Here is a 21,935-nt window from a genome sequence, read left to right on the forward strand (position 1 = left end):
AAAATGTTATTGACATTTGACAAAAATGTTATTCACCAAATGAACAAGGATACAAAGTTAACTGATTTTAAAAGTATATTTAATAGCTGCTATGTCAGTAATGATACAGAAACCTTCTCTCCACAAAGTACCATCCCCGCCCCCCAAACATCACCAGCAATATGATTTCTCCAATAAATAAATGACTCTGTCAGCTGAGTAATTTTTAACATCCCAGGTTGATCAAATTAATAATCAAGATGAAAAAGGAAAAAAAAAATTTTTGAAGTTTTAAAAATGTCACTACTTTAAGATCTCCAGCTCTGTGGTACCTGAAACTGTTTGGACGACACTACTTAAGCTAGTCATTAACTTATTGTCAAAACAAGGTGTTTTCACTCCTAATCAAAATCAGTAATCTTACAGTAGTCCTATTCACCCATGCCATTTCCAGTACACCTCTTGCTCTCTTCTTCAAAGTCTATTCATGTTATGACTTCACTTCATACACATGCACACACATGTAAAAATAATATTGCATTAAGAATAAAAATTATGGGAATTAAATGGGTAATCCCCTACTCAACAGAGTGGTTAAAACTTAAGCTCTAAAGAGAGACATGAACATTTGAGGACGAGAAACACTCAGTGTCAAATGGACTGCATGGCCATGAGGGCCACAGAAACTTAGAACAGAGAGAAGACACTTATAGCTCTAGTTAAGCAAGGTCCTACTGAGGACCCTGTATGTCAACTGGAGTATGAGGGCTCAGTGAAGACGCAGCAGGACTAAACTCCAAGAATATCTGAGGCAGTGAAATAGAACTGTAAAGAAATAGAACAAGCATGCCTGCAGGGGCGTCCTGGGGAAAATCAAATGTATATTCTAGAGTCATGGCTTTGAAAGGAACACATCCCAAGGAAAGCATGGAAAGAATTTGGTGACTTCATGTAGGTAAAAGGAGAGGGAAAGAAACAAAGTATTACCTTCAGGCCTGTGTTCCTTCTCAAAGGATTTCAATCCATTAGAGGAGTATTTTATTACAAGTCTTTCCACATGTAATTATTTACCACCTCTCCCTTTCCATCTCAATTTCACCACTTGGTTTTTATTCCCGGGCACATAAATCTTATAGGTGGAAAGGGCAATAGTACAATGAATGAACTAAAGCACCAAGTCTGTTTAGATGGCCTCCAGGGCAATGCAATTTTTTGCTCTATAATAAGGAAGCATGTATAAAACTCCTGTATACTTACTTTCTCAAACTACTCTAAGACAGATGCCATCAGCATTTTTTTAAAAGATAGCTTTTCTTTTTTAGTCACCCTGCTGTTGATCTCTATCCAACAATCCCCCCCCCCCCAATTTATTGCATTTTTAGTTTAAAAAAAAAGCGCTGGGTACTAGAAACTATTTAAAGGAAGTCAACATATGGATTTATATCTTCATTTAACTGTATTATACAGCATACTCACTTGAGATTTTTAAAAATACTCAGCAGAGATACCCAGTGACAAGAGCAATAAAACACTGAATAATCCTGACTTTGAGAAAATAACACAACAGATTTTATTTAAACACTTTCAGGAACCATCATTTGGGAAAAATCAATGGATGTATTAAAAATCAAAAGATAGAATTTCCTTCTCATTTTATCTGATGCTAGCTCTAACGGCAAATGAATATTCAGGGATCCAGTGAATGACACAGAAACTGGAGCAGAGCTGTGGCCAGGACAGAAAAAGCCTCCAGTCTCGGCAGCACCCAGTGCATGTTACTGCAGCTCACTCGTAATTCTGAAAGCGTGTTCCTGAACCTTGAAAGTCACAGACAAACTTCAAAACTGCTCGGGGGGTAGTCATGGTAAGTTGAGTATACTATTTGTGTCAAGAGGTAAGTAGGTGGGCAATTTTATTGTGTGCTTTTTTTTTTAACTTGAAAATTCATTACAATAAAGGTTTTTTAAACAAAAATAAATTTTTTTAAAAAAAGAGGTAAGAAGATTGCACAGACCTAAAAACAAAAAATGTTATTCTGCATGTGTGTTTAATATTAATGTCCTCTACATAATGTTAGCAGCACTAATAGAAGTACTTAAAGAATTAACACTCCAAGCCTAATTGCTTATAGAAGTTAAGTAACCAATGGCTTTTCTCTCTAATCCAGACCACTACACATTGCAGAATTGGCATGTAGAGGAGGGAGTTCTGTAATTATCTAAGATAAAGGTTAGGAACCATGGTTTAAAAGAAAAAGAGGAAAGGCAAAAGGCTACAGAAATTTTATGTTGGAATTGAGAAAATGAAATATTAAATCCTCAAGCACCTATTTCAGCCACTAAAAACACTAGCTAGAAAAAAAAAGGGTGAGGAAAACTACGCATTAGCTTCAAAAAGAAATGTAGTGTCCAGCTTTCTGAGTCAAGGGGACCGCTCCCTGTCTTTGGAGACTATATTAACACATCAGACTCTCAGAGCTCTCTTCTGAAATTTAGCTTTTAACTTCTCAGAGCAAATCCTGTTAAATACATAAAATGCCAAAAGTAGCCAAAAATACAACTACTGATAACATTAACAATAAAAGGCAAAGTGTTTATCCAAGGGCTAGTGACAACTTCCTTTAATTTGAAAAAGCAAAGAAAAATATTTACAACTTTGCCTCTATTCAATTTGCTTATAAATTACATATTCCTATAAAAGACTCTTAAGCTTTCTCACTCAAGTGAACGTTCATGACGCACACAGAACTTGGGAGTTTTCTACCCCAGAACTGAGATTACAAATCCATGCTTTGCATCTAGCTGGGTTTTTAGTTTTGTTTGGTTTTGGTTTTGGTTTTTCAAGACACACAGGGTTTCTCTGTATAGCCTTGGCTGTCTTGGACTCGGTTTGTAGACCAAGCTGACCTCGAACTCAAGAGATCCACCTACCTCTGTCTCCCTGAGTTCTGGGATTACAGGCATGCACAACCATGCCCAGCATATCTAGCTGTTTTGATGTGGGCACTATGGACTGAACTGTGGTCCTCACTCTTGCACAGTGGCCAGCTTATCATGGGAGCCATCTCTTCAAACCCACTTCAAGGATTTCTGAAGTGGTTTATGTGGGTACCTAGACATAAGCTAGAAGACCAGGAATTCTCCATCATATCAAACTGTACAAGAGTAATAACTTAATGATACAGTTTGAACTTTCAACAGCTCTAAATTTTAACTACATTATTAAACAACTACATTATAAAAAACAAGTTTATTAACAGTCTTTTACATAGAAAATAGAAAAATTTTCAAATGAAATAAAGATGCTAATAGCACTGCTTTATCAAAGCATACCTAACATTAAAGGACTACAAAATGCTTACATTAAATTCAAAATACCCATAAACAATGATGCTACAAGGTCAATACAAAGAGGCCCGTAAGTCCAAAACTCAAGGTTTCAACAGCAGAGAGTGTTACTGAAATTACATTGGGATCAACGACACAGACTTTGGCCATCTTAGGCAAATCAAGACCTCAGATTATCCAATTTCATCTTTTTAAATACTGAGACACTCCCAAAGGCAATGAATAAAGTAGTCAAATTCTTAAGTATGCTTAATAGTGAGAAAAAGAAGCAATAATCCAGCCAGGACTGAGGAAGACAGGAAGTCAAAAAAAGAAACCCAGGAAACAAAACAAGACCTGTAAGCATTTACCTAGCCTTAACTGTTCTGGTTTTTCTGGTATACAATAACTATAACCATAGGATATCAAATAATGGAGTAAGTTCTGTAGATGACTCATCATAATGTGAAATAGCCACATGTTCAAAGTTCTACAGCAAGCAAATGTATAATGCACAAATAATCATACCAGCAGTTCTTCACATTAAGATCCTAATAACATATCCAAACTGTAAGACACCATATTTACAGAAAACAGTAAGTAATTCCTCTGCTATATACAAAAGACAAAAAGAAAATCATACCAATGGCCCATGGGTGGATTTAAGTTCATCCTCAGTCTCCTGGTAGAACTGTTTATACCTACTCATGTGAATCATTCTCCCCCACTTTCAACATCTCCATGACAACAGCCACCACCTGCTACTTGCATGTATCTCTTTTCTTCTGGCAGAAGTCACTCCAGCATAATCCCAAACTATTGCTTCCATAACCCCAAAATGCTTCCCTTAGGGCAGCTACCAGCCTAAGAACCTCATGGAATACACTCAGAAGGCAACATGGCCTACCTAGTCTATCAAATCCTGGGACAATTTTTGTAAGTTGTATTAAGTTATAATATAGGTTGTACTAATTAAATCTTTATTTTAATAACTACATTATATAAAATGTAACATAGGAGTAAGTGGCAGAAACAACAAATATAAGAACATCAAGAAAATACCTGACAGAAGATGCTGACATGGTAAAAATCTGTCACCAGGACAGACACAGTAGCTGAAACCTCTTTAACACCCATTTTGTCTTCAAATGCAGCCACCTCACCCCCCTGAGAGTAGATTTTTCTGAGCAACTGGATGTGAGTACCTGACATCTGATAGATTCTCACTGGAAATAAATCAGGTAAGATCCTGAACACCCTTAAAAATCTAAGTATTATAATTAAACAAAATCATAACCAAATTTTTTATATTTTACTCCTTAAACACAACCAAAGGTTTGAGAATTTCTCTGTTACTAAGAATGTTCTGGTTTGGTTTTCTGTGCTTTAAAATATTCTGTCTTGGGTTCAACACTATCCTTGGGTTTATTTTCATGTAATGCTGGGATAAGGGTTACAGTATCTGAAGAAATTCTTCTACTTCCTGTTCCTATCTGTTCTAGAAAAGATTCTATTATAGTTTTGAAATAAACAATTTATTTTCTGGTGGAGTCCAATGGAGGTTGGCTTGCCCAACAGAACCTTCACCAGCACCTAATGGTCCAGGGAGTGTAAAAGTTTAATTTCTACCTAGTAAATAAATGAACCTTCAAAGAGTTCTTTCAGGTGCATACTCTGCAATTTGCTTTTCCTGCTTCCATGTGATAAGCCCAAGTACAAAAGACTCACTCTACACAGCCACTGTGAAGCTACAGAAGTTTCAGTCAGTGTGTCTTCCTTAAAAACTCTTGGGTTTGGTTCTGAAGGGCAGGATTTGGGGCAAGTTAATAGATCGTCTAATGATTAGCAAAGGTGTCACAGTGGGATCACCGTACACATTTACTAGTGAGAGAGCTGCTATTTTTTGTTTGTGTCAGACTGATTTTAATATTTATATATTCTTATTTCTACGTTACAATTTGTTCTAAACTCAAAGGAAGAAAAGGGTGGGACTATCACCCTCTGAACTCAAATGTGCCTCAGAAATGATTTTGATTAGGAAATACCACAATACCATTGTTTGTACATGCAAGTGGAAACCTCCTGCTATCTTCTTTTACTGCTCTCTACCTTTTGTGTGTGTGCATGTGTGTGTGACTCTCATTGAAGCTGGGCCTCACCATTTGGCTACAATGACTAAGCAGTGAACACACAGGATCTGCCTGCTTCTGTATCCCCAGAGCTAGGATAACAGATGCCAGCTGCTACTCACAGCTCTTATGTGGGTTATGGAGAGCTAAACTCAGGTCTTCATACTTATACAGCAAGTACTTAGCCATCTACTAGCTGCACAAGCACTTAGTGAAGCCTATCAAAGTCCCAAACATTGAGTTACATTCAGGGATACATCATTACAGGCCACAATCCCTGGCCTTTGCTAACATAATCTATTGAGAGAAGACTGACAGATGGTCTGCAGAGTAAGGGAAATGGAAGATACCTGAAGAAACAGAAAGAAAATTATAAAAGGATACTGTTAAAGGAAACAGGAAAGTTGTAAGTTCTGTACACAGCAGTTGCACAGTGATTAAGGCACATTTAAAAAAATAAATAAATAAAGGCCAGAAACAATGAACCAAAAGTAGAAGAAATTAAAAGCATCTAAAAATTCAAGTAACTATCATAACATGAATTTCCAGTAATGTTACTTAACATTTCAAGGTGGTCTAATTATTTTAGCCACAAGTAAAATGACAATTTCAGAATACCGAGACTGAAATTCACTGTTAGAGAGGCTCAACATTTGATAAGGGAAAAAAAGTGATGATCACACAGTTTATATGTTACACTTATTAGCAAAAATGACTATAAAAGGATGCTTATAAATATACTTTATTTTTATTCTAGTCAGACAGCATTTTATGGTTTGGAGTGAATGTAGAAATATTTGGTAAGAATGAAACACAACAAACAGAAAGTTGTGCTAAGTAAGTATCTGAGAGCAAAAGAGAAATGGAACCCTCAATTGGCACTTGATGGTGAAACAGATGATAATATCAGATTCTTCCAACAGGATCAAACTGGGGCACTTGTCTTGTTCTAGGTACACACAGTAACAGAAATTCCATGTTTGAAGTTTTCAAAACAAACATTCGAAGAACATTTTAAGTACTTCATGACTCGTCAAAGAATCAAAATAGACTATAAAGTAGCTGCTCATGCACGCTATCAGAAGTTCATGTGTCTGCACGTTCTCACACTGCACAGAAAGAAAATACTTTAAAATCCAGTTGTCAAATTTTATTTTCCTCTGCCAACAGACAATTTTAAAGACCGTGGTTGGAGAATTACTGTAAATAATGTTTGAGAAACCATGATGAAAGATCAAGACAGACAAAGTCTTCAGGGATGAGAAGTCATAAGTCTTGTGTGGCTTTGTAATTTCTCAATTGTCTCTGTTTTTCTTTTTATCTTATCTTGCTTTGGGGTGTTGGTAAAGGAACCCAGGGCCCTGCATATGTTGAGAATGCCATGAACTATATTCTGAAACTATATCCTAACGTCTTGGTTTGGTTTTTGGTGTATGGTGTGTGTATGTGTGTGTGTGTGTGTGTGTGTGTGTGTGTGTGTGTAAAACTCAGGCTGACTTTAAATCTGAGCCCTATTGAGCTTTGTGTGTGTAAAACTCAGGCTGACGTTAAATCTGAGCCCTATTGAGCTTTGTGTGTGTAAAACTCAGGCTGACTTTAAATCAGAGCCCTTTTGAGCTCTGGTATACAGGCCTGCTTCATCACTCCTGGTTTGTATTTGTCCCAGTTGTTCTCATGTACTTTCATGAGAGCAGGATTATTGTTATTTTTTTATACTACTCTTTCAGTTTTGTCTTCTAAAACAATAAATGAACAAATAAATCAATATGCTATCGGTGCAGAGAGATAAAAGGCAAGATTGGAAAGTACAAATCAGTAACTCAACATGAAACCAAATAAACTAAACAGTGGTTTGTAGCTTATTAGTTAACCCATTCCAGCCCTTTTTATTTTGAATATCATTATGTATAGATATGAATATATCTTATCCATGCCATATTGATATTGGTGTCTGTTTCTGAAAGGACATGACAAAAAGCACATGACTTTAAGTCTTCATGCAGTATTTTTCCATAAAGAGTATTGAGTAAGTTACAAATTAAAAATTTCAGCAATTTCAAACAACATAAAGCTTTGTTTAAAAAAACTAACAAGTGATAACATTAACATAGCTTCCAAAAAAGTTGCTAAAACAGAAAGACAAAGTTTAAAAGCAGAAAGTACAACTATGTTCTACAAGAAAAAGCCCAAGATCAAGCAGATTGTTTGTGTCAACAAAATGAGAAATTAGTAGCACAGCTAATTTTAAAATAATCAACAACTACTGTGAATTGAACTGTGTTCCATAAAAAATGTTGAACTCCTAGAACAAATAGCTGGGACTGTAATCACATTTGCAAATAGGGCTTTTTGCAGATTGATGCAATCAAGTAAGGTTAGTCATGTTAGATTAAGACTCAATTCAATGACTGATTTCCCTATAAAGAGGGAAAACAGACATACAGGAGAAAAGTCATGTGAACACAAGAGATGTGCTGCTACAAGTCAAGGAACTTTCAGCTCTGCTGGCAACACCAGAACCTGGAGAAGGAAAGGAAAGATGACTCTTCTCACAATCTTCAGGAACTATGTCAATAACTGTCTGGACCTTAACTCAGATTCTTAACTCCAGACATGTAATAGAAAATACTCTATTATCTTAAGCCACTTAGTCTGTGGTTCCTTGAGGTCTAGGTGACTCATACATTTCATGTAACATGAAGATCAGTAAACGCCCTACTTATTCTCTATAATACAAAGAGAGCATTTCTGAAACTAATTAAAATTCCAAAAAACTAACTTGGCCTCCAGAGAACTATATTCATTCCTTGATATTACAGACAAATGTTTCTTTCCCATTCCACTGGGAGCAAACAAAGTGACACTCTGCTCAATTCTATTAAACTTCAAGGATTAGATACAGTTTACTTATTAAGCTTTGATAAATAAACATATATTATCTTGAAAAAAAGACCTGCCATCAGTTCAAAGCAAAAATTAATAAATGAAAACACTGTTGAGTAAATATATTTGCTTCACTTAAGTATCTGAAATATACTTAATATAAGATGACCTCCCTCTAAAATTTCTATGTTGAACTCCTAACTTCTGTTGCCTCTAAATGTGCCCAAATTTATAGATTAGGTCTTTGCAAAGGCCATCTAGTTAGATCTTCATCAAGATGTCTGTAATCCAATTGACTAGTGTTCACTCTTATGAAAAAGGGAAATTTAAAGGCAGACTCACAGGAGAACACGAAGTGTACAGCCATCCCCAAAAGAGGGAAGGCTTGCAGCAGCTATTTTTCCTCTTAGTGCTCACAAAGTCCAACCCTGCCAGAACCTTGATTCCAGACTATAAGCCCCTGAATTGGAAGCCAACCAACGACTGCTGTTTGAACTCTTCAGGTTGTGATATTATGTCACAGCAGCCATGACATACTAACACAGCATCAGTACATGAAGTGTTCCACAGAAACACAAACTCTGGTTTCCTAGGTACAGTGCAAAATGCAAATCCAGAAGCCGTAGGGGTTATAAATGACTACAGCACCTAATCCAACCAGACATCCCAGCTCCTATCTATCCCTCATCCCCCAGTCTCATTCTTTCAAAATGCATTCAACAAATGTTTGAGTATCTGCTATCTTCTAGGTTCTTCCTACCTGATCGCAGAATCATGCTAAGATGGAAAATTAGGAGACAGAAAGGTAAACAATCTGTAGAAGGTCTTAATACAATTAGAAGTGGTAGACTAGTTAACCTGTGCTCTTAATTATGGCTTTATCCTCTCCCAATTTCCTGAGATAGATTGGGAGATGAAAAACTAAGGCAACACATTTAAAGTATTTGGGAACTTACAAAAGCTTAAACTATCATTACCATTACTCTCTGGGGACACAAAAATGCAGGAGGCGTAGCAAAATGAGACATGAAAGCCTACCAGGTAATTTGCCAGATTACAGAATTTAACACTTCCAGAGAAGACATTTTTTTTTCCTACTACAAGTTAATGCTGAATTTTAAAATACCTCTAAAAAATGCTAAGGACATGTCTGAAAGAAAAAGATAGCCCAGGAGAAACAGGCAGAGGGGCTACAAACTCAATTCTGGCCCTGAGTACCTATTTCACTATCAAAAAGCAAGAAAAGAGGCTTTTGCTCCCATGGGAGGTCACTCAGGCAATTCCCAGTGTATTGGATCACAGTGAAAATTGTAGCAACACTCAACCATCTTTGTTACAGGTAACTCTTAGGAAAAGTCAGAAAGCACCCCACCACTACATAGTATCACCAAACCGCCATTGCCATCTAGGACCTCAGCTATCTTAAAGCTCTCCCACTCAAAGTGCACTGCAAGAATGCCTCAAGACTAACATAAAGACTAATGTATTTCTACAAATCTTTCACAAAGTTCTATCAGTAAATCAACCCATACACAAACTCCAATGAAGCTAAAGGCTCATTTTATTTATAGAGTGGGAATCTTTTTTTGATTATCATGTAAGAACAAACTCCGTTTAGTTCTCCCTATGCACACATTAAAACAGTCACAATTACAGTAATCAGATAATGGATACTTTCCAGATTTTAAACTAAAAAGACATACTATACGATTTTTTTTAATCCAGACATTAAGATATTCTGAATTAAAAGTTTCAGAAAAACTGAAACTTCAGAATCTTTCATTTTAGCAAGCCTCCTAACATATTTGAGGAAAAGAGGCCAAATGAATCAAAAATCAAGAAAAGGGATAGAAGATCTGGGAATTTCTATTTGCAAAACTTTCCCAAGTAATTCCTAGAAATTTTCTTTAACATAAAAATAAATTCTTTGTACATGTTAAACTCAGGTACATTTTCTGGTTAATTTTTTGAAGTATGTGTTGTAAATTATAGTTCTTCAAGTCTGTTCTTTCCTTATACATCTTTTTCAAGACTTTGCAGATATGTATGTAGTACCAATGTACTGCTACCCTACTGTCCACAATGAACACCTGAGTATAAGGGTTGAGTTTTTCTGCAGATTTTTAGTTGAGCACTTAAAAAAAAATAAAAAAAAGACAAGTTGAGTATCTAGTTAAATAAGCCAAAGAGGTAAAATATCTTTGAAAAAGGAACCCTTGAACTGAGGGGAAAAAACCCTTTTGGCTATGAGCATAAGGGACCTTTCATAGATAGGGAGGAAAGTCTTTCTCAGGACATCTCATGAGTCTAGCCAGTATGATGAGTCTGGGTTAAGTTATTTTAAATTAAAAATTAAACTTCCTCTGAATATTTGACAAGTAAAATATGAGGTATAGAACAGCTTTCTAACTGCCTATTGAAGTTTCAACAATATTTTACTTCCTTGTTAGTCATGACGTAACAAAAGTGTTAAATCTGTGGGAGTATTTGTAAATTCCAAAATTATTCTTAGGAAAAAGATATTTAATATACCAATAGCACTGATTCTTCTTACAGATCCTAGAATACCTACAGCATCTACGCCATATGCTAAAAGAATTTCCTTTTAATTAGATGATTTTAATGTCTACATAAATTGTACCACAGCATTCCAATTATGACTCTACATAAAATATGCAGTTTAAAGAATGTCTCCATTACTTAAATTTAAATTAGAAAAGGTAATAACAAAGTATAGGATTTGTTGGACACCTAAAAGAAAAGTTCACTAAAAACATAATTTCTCAGTATTTGATACATTCCCTCCAAACTTCCAACTCAAACACAGAAACTTTCAACATTCTCATCCTCCCCACCTCTCTTCCTCTCCTTACTCTCCTCAGTGCCAGGAACGGTACCCAGGATCTTATCCATGCTAGACAATAGCTATCACTGAGCTACGTCACTAGTCTTCAAAACCTTTTCCTAGCAATACATGAGATCTTTCAAAAGATACAGTCAGAAGTTCAAGAGCCAAATTTGCACATATTCTTTTATCATAAACACACTGTGGCCATTGAATATACAAATGATTGATTTTTATGTTAATCAAAACTCAGGACACAGTTGCTCTCAAGTGGGAAGTGGGAATAAAAATGAATAGGAAAATTTACCTGATGAGAAAAGGAATGGCAGAACAGAGAAACAGAGAAGGAAAACAAATAAATCACACTAAGGATATCTGAAAAAGCCATGGGAGTTTTATTATTTTATGGCTCCCTAACAGATATAAAAAAGTCTGTGGGGAGGGAATGTTGTATGTAGTTTAATTGAAGTTAGAACAATTAATGTCCCACTCCAAAAATAATGTAACATTTTCTAACAAAAACCCCAGTGCCAGGCATAGAAAGGCTTCTTTTGAGCTGCTGATCAGGGGAGCCTAAGAGAATCACCCAGACGAACTATAATGCTATTACCCTCAATGCCTTCCAGAAATGAAAGCAACACCCTATTGCTGAAGACACCACAAATCCATCTGGATTTGGCCTGGAGGCCTCCTCACTGAAGACTATCTTATAGTTTTGGAAGAACAAGCAAACTGTCAACTGAGAAAAGCAATTAATAAATTTATCCAGTTGTAATACCAATGAACCACAACAATAACCAGCATGGTAAGGTATTCCAAAGGTGTAGCAGTGGCACTTATATCCTGGGGAAAACCAACAGAAACCTAACTGGACTTAAGGTACACTCAAAAGGGAATTCGCACATGGCACTGTAAATTTAGCCAACTGCTCATGGCTGATGAGGCCAAAGAATAACGAGTCTGGGTTATTTTAAATTAAAAATTAAACTTCCTCTGAATATTTGACAAGTAAAATATGAGGTATAGAACAGCTTTCTAACTGTCTATTTAAATTTCAAAATATTTTATTTCCTTGTTAGTCATGACGTAACAAAACTGTTGAATCTGTGGGAGTATTTGTAAATCCCGAAATTATTCTTAGGAAAAATACATTTAATATATCAATAGTACTGATTCTTCTTATAGATCCTAGAACAGCCCACAGCATCTACGCCATATGCTAAAAGTAAAAATGGAATATAACCAAACCAACCTATTTTCTGTGGCATTATACACAAACAATCTAGAAAACTAAGTACTTTGAAAGTACTGTCTATTCATCTTGTTAGTGTCATGGACACTCTCCCCTGAACTCCTACAGCCCTATTCTCAAGGCATATTAATTAAAAAAATAAAATAAATCCCCTTCCATGTTACAGCTATGAGCATACCTTTCAATAAATGGAGTAACCTTTTTGAAGCTAGAGACCACTTTATCCAATTCTGCATTCTCCACCTTGGCAGTGCCTTGCAAATGTAGGCATTACAACACGAAGTAAATGTGTCCCTAACATATTCAGCAGAAAAGCAAAATTGTGAATCAACTAGTGCACTTACATCGTTTGTGACAAAAATAACTACAAAGAGGACCTGTAATATATTCAGTCCCGGAGACTGTTAGAACATGTCTCAAAGTTCCTAAGGTTTTGACTCTAAAACATTATATTTTCTATCTACTGCTTAGAAGCATCAATGTCTTTTCTACTTTCCTACTGAAATTAAATGTAAAACATCACAAATAAAAGAGATAAAAACAAATCCATTCCAACAGAAGTGGGCTACCTACTCGATCTCTTCAGCATCTTTTCTACACTATTACACCTGCACAGAAAGAGGCATTTTGAAAAGCTGTGTTCCAGAGGCATCTTGGGCTTCCCTTCCACAACCCATCAACGAAGGCTAAAGGCAACAACCATTCTGTGCCAGACAAAGGAATGGACTTTTGTAAATAAAGTTACTATGAAAAGAACTGGCTCATCTGCCATCTTTCTGGGATCTAGAGCATTTGATTTGTGAAGCTGCTGTGTTACAAGAAGGCTAAGACTGTGTGGACTGTGCCAAGTATATTTCATCCTTTTAAGGCTAAGCAAAAACACTAGGATGGAGTGAAGGAAAAGGTGACATGGAATGGACTGAAAGGGTTAGGCTAACTTTGTAACCTATGTGTCTTCTAAAGCCTATAGTTTTGAGTTTTAGGTCCAGGTTAAGCTAAAGCCTCTTAGTACCTTTCCAGAGAGTGAAGGAATGTGAACCTATCTGTGAGGACAGATAGAAAAAAAAGGCAAGCAAGCAATGACCTTCACTCAGCAAAAGAAGGACCAGACCCTTGTCTTTGAGATAGCATTTCTTAGCAACGAACCTAGACTTCTTCTGAGTAGCTTTTGACCTCCAGCAAAAAGTCTGTAGCCCCTAATCTTCAAGGATGAGCTAACCACCCCCACCTTAAATTGCAGCTGCATCCACACTTGGCAGGACTGGCCAAGCTTGAGCACCTAAGACTAACCAATTATCTTACTTTATAGCTTCCTCATCCAATCCTAAGTTGCCAAAACTGCAACTTCAAATTTCCCACAATTTTTCTTTTAAAAACCTAAAGGCCTTTGTCTCCCGGTGCCACTCTTTGCAGACTGGCAGGGGTGACCCCATTGTGCAATGGTTAATAAACCTCTTGCTTTTGCAATGAGTCTTGGTCTGGGGGAGTTTCTGGGAAGGGCGCAATCTTGAACTCCTGAGCTGTGAGACCCCAGGTCTTACAGGACAAATGCCCATCTTCTTCTTACCAGTACTACAAATTGAAGAAACTGAATTTCTGAAACTTATACAAGCCAGCTACAACAAGAGAAAGCTTTACGGACTCAGACCTGGAATCTCAATAGCTACGTATCTGCTTTGAATGCCTTTTCTCTTCAAACAACCACTTTCATCCAGCTGAAGTAGGTGTCAATATAAGGCCTGAAGTAACTACCTTTTTCTGGCAACATGCTTATCCTAATACATTAGCAAGTACTTCTACTTCTAAAACCAATCACAAAAATACAATATTGCATCTACAAATTCCTAAGACTTACTGTCTTCTCCCAGTTATTGAGTCAAATATCAGGTAAAAACACTCTTAACTAAAATCAATCAACTTAAGTTAGATATTATAAAAGGGTCACTACTCTCAATTCCCAGGATTTTCTGTTAATCAAACAAGTTTTGCATGTTAATGAGATACTAGGATCTCATTATGAGATCATAATAGCAAACGTGATACCTTGTACTTTTTCTGTCTGTTCAGCAGGAATAAGAGCCATTTAAAGTTAATTTGCAACTACAGCACAGAGAACATGGTAGCGAATTATCAAGACAGCAGTTCAAAAATGCCCATTAGAGAGCAGCAGTGTGAAGACTACTTAGCATTATCCAGAAAACTACAGGCATAAAACAAAAAGATAAGGGAGAGATGAATAACTCAACAAGAAAAAGGAAAAATTATGGCAGTTGAAGAGAACTCCTCTTGGACAGCAGGAGCTCCACAAGGAAAGCAACAGAACCAAAAATTCTGGGCCCAGGAGTCTTGGGAGGGTTTGGGAGGGGTGAGGGAGCAGGCTAAGCTGGGATACAAAGTGAATAAAGTGTAATAAATAAAAAAGTAGATAAAAATGAGAGAACTCTTGAATGCTGTGGAGCAACTAGTTTAATGAGTAATTTTAGAATAAACAATTTCAATTCAGAGGTACAATGGGAAAAAATACACACTTTCTTTTTCAATAAAATTTAGAATTATGCCAACAATAACATACAAAGTTAGAAAGCAAGAGATGAACATGCCAAAAAGGAATGGGATGCCTTCCATGGAAAGAAGAAAACTACTATTAGCTCCTATTTGCTTCAGAACATTTTCAAAAGCTGGCTCATTTCAAGAACTGAGTGAACCTGCCATACAAGACGACAAAATTTTGACAGGGTTGACATTAATCATAGTAGGAACTGCCAACATTCACTTTTTGATCCCACTTGCCTAAAACTGAATTCACTCCACAACAGACAATCATTCCAAAGAAGATACAAAAACCTATCAGCTCCCCCACAAACGGAACTCCCCCACAGTGACTCATCTCAGTGGTTCAGGATTTCAAGACTGAAAACACTACTTACTTAATAAAGCATAAAGCACTTCAAACGGAAAAGAAAAGTGATAAATTTCCCCATTCCTGTGCTTCTTCTTCATCAACACACTGCATCAAACTCAGCATTCCCAGAAGCTTACATTTCTAAACATCTTACAGCAATCAGATGCCAGCCACTGCTTTGCTTTCCTGCACAGTTAACACCATGAGATTGCTTTTTTCAAGAGTTCTAGTTTTGCAGGCTACAGAGAAAACCTGCAATGTCAATAGTTCAATGTCTTGTTTGGGGTTTTTGAAAAAGTTGTATTAAAGCTGTAACCTTAAGCATCTCTTTTTTATAATTATAGAGTGCTAACCGTAGAAAATCTGCAGAACACAAACTAAGAAAACAAATTCCTCAGGCATACTAGTACACACCTGTATTCCCAGCAACTCAGGAAGTTGAGTCAGTGAGAATGTTAGTTTCAGGTCATCCTGTGCTTGGGGCAAAACACTGTAAATATGTCATCTTGGTGTTATTTTGGTCTAATTTATTTATTAGAGATAAGATCTCACTATGTAGCCTAGCATTGCCTCAAACTGTAGTTCAGTCTCCCAAGAGCTGGGATTACTACTTCCTGACTTCATGAATACTATTTTGATTTTGTTCAAAGGATGTTCTATTATTTATATGTACTAATTCTCTGTTACTGAATACAAGTTTCTGGGCTCCACTTTTTATAAATATTGCTATGACAGAACATTTTGATTCGGGGGAAAAAACAAAAACCTTGCTGTCCTTCACTTTAATCATTTCTGAAGAATAGATTCCTTGAAGTAAAATTCCTGGGTCAATGGACATAAACTGGTTGATAATACATTTTAAACCTGTTTTCCAAAGAAATTTGAATCAATCTGCACTTCTGCCATTTGTATTGAACCATACTGCTATTGCATGTTATTAGAGGCTTCTGACAACCTATGAGACCAAAAATGGTTTTGCCTTTCAATCTGCAAATCTTTATTAAGGAAATCGAGCCACGCTTTCCCAAAACCTATATCAATCACATTTTTTTAATAGAAAGTGTAACTGTGTTTTCTGAACTACATACGACTGGTAGTATTTTGCATTCAGATTTGTATAAATAATGCTGTCATTTTTTAAATTGAATTTTTAAATTATCTTGGCTCCTTCATTAGCCATGCTTTCTACCACACTTCTCAACTCCTCGTGCCTTTGTAGAGGAATGTAATGCACGTAGTGAGCATACTCCCAGGATTCAGATGGCCTGAGTTCTGGTGGCAAAGCATGACCAGCTCAAAGGCACAATTAGTCTTCCAGCAATACTCTGCCAACCGGATTAAAAATCTACACAGCTCAAAACTATTTACTCTTCCCTCAATTCTTTTCTTAGGTGATTCTATAATTTTTGAGTTAGAATTCTTCATGCACCTTAATTTTACAAAGGCATACTGAGGATTCAGCCACATAATTAAAATATTTTGGTAAGCAAAGAAAAAAATAAGAAAAAAATTATATACAAACCAGCAGGGAAAGACAGCAAAAGCAGAACACTTAGAATAGTATATTTTTGTTGAGTAACAATAGTCTTCACTCCCACTGTGGTGATCTGCTTTGATTTTTCTAGCGAGTCCTTTTGTGTCTGTAAGTCATTTCAAATTATATGGAAAGTTTGGGTAAGATTCTACATTTTTCTTGGAAACTTTCATCAGATTCTCAGTAGGGTTCATTTAGCACAATATGTATGATTCTTAACCTGGATAAACTGTTTATGTCCTGTCTTCCTGCCTATCTTTCCTGAAGTGGTTGGTGGCCTGTCTAGGCCTTTTCATGCCTTCTACTTCTGGAAATGTTTACGATGCCTTTTCAAGAACAGTATCAGTAAAAATCTTCCCATGACCACAGAGTAATAGGATGATCATTTCCTGCAGAAAACACCAGGAGACACACTTAATACCATACAAAACTGGAGCCTATAAAACTAATAATTAAAACATACAACCCTCACCCCACACATAGACATATAGTGGAGCCTCTAATCAAAATGCTATTCAGACAAAAAACTGTGACTCAGGGATACTCTAAAAATACGAGGAATGGTCTCTTCTTTATTAAAATCCAGAATTGTGCCATCTAGTGCCTATAGGGAAAGAAGGGTTACTAAACTAAGGAGAAATATGATATCAAGTTTGCCCACTGTAGCCCAACACATTACTAGAGAAACACTGTAATTGGATCATTCCATGCCAGAGTTCAACCATGATATCCCTTCATTTCACACACACACACACACACACACACAAAAAAAAAAAAAAAAAACCTAGCTCTGCCTCCTTAACCACAAAGGACTTTTTTTCTTTCATGTATGTGGGGGAAAAGGGACAACTGGCAATAACAACATGGATTATTGTTGTCCTAGAAAACCAGAGAATCAGCTGGTTTTGCTTTTAAGCTGCCCATTCAAAATTGAATAAAGTAGTAGAAACAAAGTGAGTTTCCCCAGAAAACTAGCTTCTTCCTCTCATTTGCCCAACTATTCAGATGGCTTACGGAAATGCATAAGATGTTCCCTAAATCCTGGTGAAAAAAATGAGATACTTCAAGGGAGATGGCACCCATCCTGCTCTGTGAAGGAACTTAATCAGAGTCAATTCCAGCGTCTAGGTCAAGCAGATCACTGCTGACCAGATCAAGCCTAGGGTTTGAGCTATTTGAGCCTTTGGTCTGAAAAGCCATCTCTGGGGAGCAGGCTGGCTGAAAATCCTAATGGTTTGAAAGGGTAGGTACTTCTACTGGCTTTAGTACATAAAAGATAAAGATGTTGTCCAACATTCTATAAAACATAGAACAGGCTTTTGCCTTTTGCCTTTAGCCACCATCAGCAAAATATCTGGCCCAAGGTATCAATGGTGCAAGAGGCTGAAAACTCTCATTTACAATATAAAGTACAGACATTTGTATTGTCTTCCACCTCAAAAATCATCCAAGAAGGTCTGGTAAAATTTGGTTATTACATGTCTTTATAAAGAAACCAGTAAGCTGGAAACTGCTCGTATGCCTACAAATAGTCATTGTGACTGTGACAGCCTGAGCATATTTTCAGTTCTTAATTGCTTCTCTGCATTACAATACATAAAACTATTCCATTTCTGGCTTCCATCTCCTCCAGTTTTATCTCAACATTTGCATAATCTTCAAACCAGCTCTGCTTACTCATGAATGGGACTTATTGAAGATTAGGTTTTGTGTGGTGTGGCAAAGCTTGTCTTTAATCCCAGCACTTGGATCCCAGATGGGCAGATCTCTGAGTTTGAATCCACCTAAGTCCACAGAATACATTCCAGGCCAGCCAAGGACACATAGAAAGACCCTGTTTAAAACAGAAAAGAAAAAGAAACACAAGCCTCCCAGGCAGCAATAAAAGCAGTACAAAAAGTCACTGTGAGAAGGCCTCTGAAAGACTCTACTGATCGAGGTATAGAAGCAGAGGCTGAGACTCATAGCCAAACTTTGGGCAGAGTGCAGGGAATCGTAGGAAAGAAGGGGGAGATAGACCTGGAGAGAACAGAAGCTCCAAAGGAGACCAAGAAAGCCATAAAAACTGAGTCCTGGTGCCCCTGAAGAGAATGATACCCCAACCAAGGACAATGAGTGGAGAAGACCTAATACCCCGGCTCAGATAGAGCCCACAGACTCAGTCTCCAAGTGGGTTCCCTTGTAGGGAGAGCAGGAACTTTCTCTGGCATGAATTCAGTGTCAGGATCTCTGACACTGGGGGGGGGGGGGGGTGCAGCCTTATCAGGACACAGAGGAAGACAATGCAGCCAGTCCTGATGAGACCTTATAGGCTAGGGTCAAATAGAAGGGGAGGAGGACTTCCTCTAACAGTGGACTAGGGGAGTAGGATAGGGGGAGAAGGGTAGGATAAGAGGAGATGAGGGAAGGGGCCACAGCCGGGATACAAATTGAATAAATGATAAAAAAAGTCACTGTGAGAGAAAACAAACAAACAATTCAGCTACAACTCTGAGTGAAGGAAAAAGGATGGAAAGAAGAGAAAATATGGAGGAGGGCAAGAGAGAGAATGGTGGGCAAACAAGAATATAAATATGAATGAATACAGAGGCTCCAAAGCCATTAATATAAATGCATAAGTTTGTACATCTTATGGTTTCAATTGTAAATGTTCACTGACCTCATCTGCTAAAAGGCTTTTTCTTAGTTTCTTCTCTTGTTGCTGTGATAAAATAGTCTGACAAACCAACTTAAGGAAGAAATGGTTTATTCTGGCTCAGAGTTGAAGAGTATAGTCCTTCATGACAGAAAACTCAAAGCAACAGAATTCTTAAACAGCTGATATGTTGTATGCATAATGAGAAAGCAGAGAGTGATAAATGCATGCTGGGGTTCAGCAATCTTCCTTAATTTAATCAAGCCAGGATCCCTTGCAAAAGAAGTGATTCCACTCACAGTGGACTATTATTTCCATCCTCCAGTTGATTCCAGAATTTGTCAAATTGGTAAGACTAAGCACCACAGGCTCAGTTGCTCGCTGGTGAACTTCAAAGTGGCAACTAGAACATGAGTGCATTAAAGTAAAAAATAGATTAATCCACTGACAAAGTCACAACTGACTGAATTACTGAAAAACACAAGTAGGTAACTATGGGCAGGGCCTCTGGATGCTTCCTCTATGTCTCTGTTTCCTGGCTGTTAAAGATGAGCAGCCTTCCTGTGAAGCTATCTTCTACCTTCTACCATCCTTTTGACCATGGTGTTTCTGTCCTTCCACAGGACTAACAGCAAGGATTCAGTGGACTATGGACTGACACCTCTGACACCCCGAGTCAAATTAAATCTTCTTCCAAGCTATTTTTCCTCAGGTTTGTCACAGTAATATAGAGCTAACACAGCATTTAATATGTTTCTAAAAAGTTCACTTATCACCCATCCTTTAGGATTCATTCTGTGCTTCATCTGTAAGACACTGAAAATAGTTAAATATAATTAGCCTTTTTTAAGGACGGGGGATGCCCACATTACTACACTCTAACAGACCTAACCAGATGTCAATGCTGAAGTCTAAGTGTCAAAAGTAAGCATCAGCCCCACACTAAATGTAGTTTAACAGTGTTTTAATTCCTCCAGCTCATATCTAAATATTTCTCACATATAAGAACACTTTTTATTGGACCTGTTTCATGCATGAGATGTGGATGAACCAAAAAAAAGGAGAAAAAAAATCCTCTTCCATATAAGCCCTTTGTTTAAGACTTTAAATCCATGCCTTTATGATGATTTATCTATTTTACACACCTGCAGAATCATAGTCTTCTTCCCAGCTTCCTGTGGCAAGCCTGAAGTCCAGACAAACGATGAACTTTTTTTATAAACAAATGTGTAAGTTTACAAAATTTTTCATAGAAATTTGGCAAAATTTATATTTTTGTCTTAATGTAACTCAAATAGAAACAAACTAAAATGGTTTACTCAACTTTGGCTAAAGAAAAATAGACATTATCTATGTTCAATGTGGATACTGGTTAAAGGGGGCAGATCAAGTGTTCTACTCCATTTATGACCTAAGGGAAGTCATCAAAACTCACTAAAACCCACACACATGATTGTAGAGGAATTTTAATTCAGAACATAGCTGTTCTGGCAAGAGATCACATCCAAAGACCTTCCAGGTCTGCGTGATCTGGCTGGAATACAAGCACACCTTTAATCCAGGAGACAGAGGCAAACAGATCTGAGTTTAATGCTAGCCTGATATAGAGCAGGTTTCAGGTTAGGAAAAGCTTAGGTTCAGGCAAGGTACATGCCTTTAATCCCAAACAATGAAGGTAAAGTTAGTTTGTATAAGGAAGCACCCATGTTTGAAAGTGATGTCTATTTGAGTGGCAGAAAAGGTGACAAATGAGAAATTTGACAAAACAGAATATGCCTACTCTCACAAGGAGAGGAAAGGGAAGCTACTTAAGGGGCAACGCAGTCAGAGAGAGAGAGAGAGAGAGAGAGAATGCAGTTTTACCAAGAGAGTTTTAGAGAGGGGTTGAATGACAGAACAAGCTAGAAACAGGTGAAGAAAGAACCACCCAAGAGAATGAGGAGTAGAAAAAGAGTAGAAAAGATTGCTGGAGTTAGTTTGAAGCCAAGTAGAACAATTCAGAGGCTTGAGGAAAAAAAGCCAGACTGAGTAAGTCAGCTGGAAGACGAGTTTGAGCCAGAACAGCTGAGCTGAACCAGCCAGCCCAGAGCTCAGTAAGAACAAGAAAGGATGAGCTTATTAAGCACTAAGCCTACAAGGCTGAACTCATCTAGGCCTAGGTAAGATTGTACAGAGGCTAGAAGCTTAGGTTAGCAGACAGAGGCAGTAAGCTTCCAAAACAAATGCATCTGACGAATCAAATTTACTTTTACACATGATAGTACATTTCTACAACCCTTTACCAGTGGAAGAAGGATCACAAGTTCTAGGTTAACCTGCTCTATATAATGAGCCACTATCTAAAAACAAGAGTGATTAAAAGAAAATCTATGCCTCAGCCTCCTGATCTTCAAAAATAAATAAAAGAATTGGACTAAGAAATGCCAATTTTCCTTCCAACTCAGATGCTG

General features: G+C 37.2%; 1 protein-coding gene and 1 long non-coding RNA gene across 2 annotated transcripts in view; one reads left to right on the forward strand and one right to left on the reverse strand.

The window, feature by feature from the left end:
* The window catches only part of Efr3a (EFR3 homolog A), a 91,288-nt gene that overhangs the window by 67,002 nt on the left and 2,351 nt on the right, over nt 1-21,935 (reverse strand). The window lies entirely within an intron of this gene.
* Nucleotides 1,742-20,193, forward strand: LOC132655818 (uncharacterized). Its single transcript, XR_009593693.1, has 3 exons — nt 1,742-1,843; nt 4,460-4,546; nt 20,109-20,193. It is a non-coding gene; the product is annotated as an uncharacterized LOC132655818 (long non-coding RNA).

This window comes from Meriones unguiculatus, chromosome 8, assembly GCF_030254825.1.
Source record: "Meriones unguiculatus strain TT.TT164.6M chromosome 8, Bangor_MerUng_6.1, whole genome shotgun sequence".
Lineage (NCBI taxonomy): Eukaryota > Metazoa > Chordata > Mammalia > Rodentia > Muridae > Meriones > Meriones unguiculatus.